This window comes from Chrysochloris asiatica, unplaced genomic scaffold, assembly GCF_000296735.1.
Source record: "Chrysochloris asiatica unplaced genomic scaffold, ChrAsi1.0 scaffold00024, whole genome shotgun sequence".
Lineage (NCBI taxonomy): Eukaryota > Metazoa > Chordata > Mammalia > Afrosoricida > Chrysochloridae > Chrysochloris > Chrysochloris asiatica.
In genome coordinates, this window is record NW_006408542.1 from 21,720,702 (window position 1) to 21,722,552 (window position 1,851).

Below are 1,851 nucleotides of genomic sequence, written 5' to 3' on the forward strand. Positions count from 1 at the left end.
TTAACAACAACATGCTATGCACAAAATATTGTGTTCACTGAGATATTTTACATAGATCCAAAGAGTTTTTGAGCCTATGTGCAAAGCTATATTGACTCAGTGTCCATCATTCAACCTTAGAAATCATGACTTCAATGTTTTGAAATGAATATCTTGAATTATTTTTTAGTTAATTAATTTTTATTTGATTTTGGGAGAAGACCAGATGTAGTTCCCCTTGTTTATAAATATCTTGCAAGCATGATTCTCCAGGAAAGATCTGGTTGAAAATCAATGTTTCCTATAGAAAACCATTTGTTGCACTGAAGTTGAGAGAGAGCCAAGATGTAGAAAAAATTCCTCTTATAGTAGTATAGGCTGTGACTTTGCCTAGATAGGAAGAAACATCAGCTCTAGCAGTTGACCTGCTGTACAAACTCTGGAGGGGCTGAGCAGCTGGAGCTGGGTTAAAAGGACTTGGCATAATTCTTTGAAAGTCTTTGTCCCCTCTGCAGAGGATGCTCAAGGAGAGAGGCTGACCAAGCAGTCCTTGACGTTAGTCCTCCACTGCTAACTGAAAGATCAGGGGTTCAAAGTCACCAGCCACTCTGCAAGAGAAAGATGAGACTGTCTGCTTCTGTAAAGATTTATAGTCTGAGAAACCCCATGGAGCAGTTCTAGTTTGTCTTATGGTGTCACTGTAAGTTGGAATTAATGCTTAGGCAGTGGTGGGTCCTAGATAGAAGAGCAGAAGTGGGAGGAATAATTCATTGACCAACCTAGAGATCAATACCCAAATAAAAGTTGACTTCCCAGTCTAGAGAAAACCTTTGTATGTGCCTCCAGTAAGTACCTTGTTGTCCTCCATTTCTCCATTCTTTCTTCTTCTAAAATATAGCTTTCTTTCCTCATCCTAACCTTACTGAGAAAAAAATCACTCACACTGTTGGAAGGAGACAGGAGTTATAAAACAAAGGGATGTATATATATGTGTTTTAATTAATTTTTTATTGTGGTAAAAAAGATATAGATAACCTTTGTCAAGTCAGCAATTTTTAAATGGTTTATTACATTGATTATGTTCATCATGCTGTACAACCATTACCATTACTCTTTTTCACATTAATTTTACCGCCATTAGCAGAAACTCAGTGCCTCCCAAGCAATTATTCCCTTCTTTTTTTCCCTCTCATTCCTGATAACTACTAATAAACTTTGGTCTCTGTATATTTGCCTATTTCATATAAGTAGGATCATATAGTATTTGTCCTTTTGTGACTAGTTTATTTGACTTAGCATAATGTTTTCAAAGTTCATCTATATTGTAGCATATATCAGGACATCATTTTTCTTTATAGCTGAGTAATATTCCCTTGTATGTATGTACCACATTTTATTGATTAATTTTTCTGTTTTATGGCCATTTAGGCTATTTCCACCCTTGGGTTTTATGACAGTATTGTAATGAACACTGGTATACAGATTTCTCTTTGTGTCCCAGCTTTTAGTTATTTTGGGTATCTACCTAGAAGTTGGATAAATGGGTTATATGGTAACTCTATATTTAACTTTTTGGGGAACCATCAAATTTGTTTTCCACAGTGTTGTACCATTTTGCATTTCCACCAGCAACAGATGAGGGTTTCAATTTCTCTGTATACTTGCCAACACCTATCACATTCCTTTTTGTATTTTATCGTAGCCATCCTGTTGTTGTTAAGTGCCTTTGAGTCAGTTTTGACTCATAGCGACCTTCTATAGGGTTTCCAAGGAGTTGCTGTTGTTATTATGTGCTGTGGAGTCAATTCCAACTCATAGCGACCCTCTACAGGGTGTCCGAGGCTGTAAATCTTTACGGGAGCAGAAAGCCTC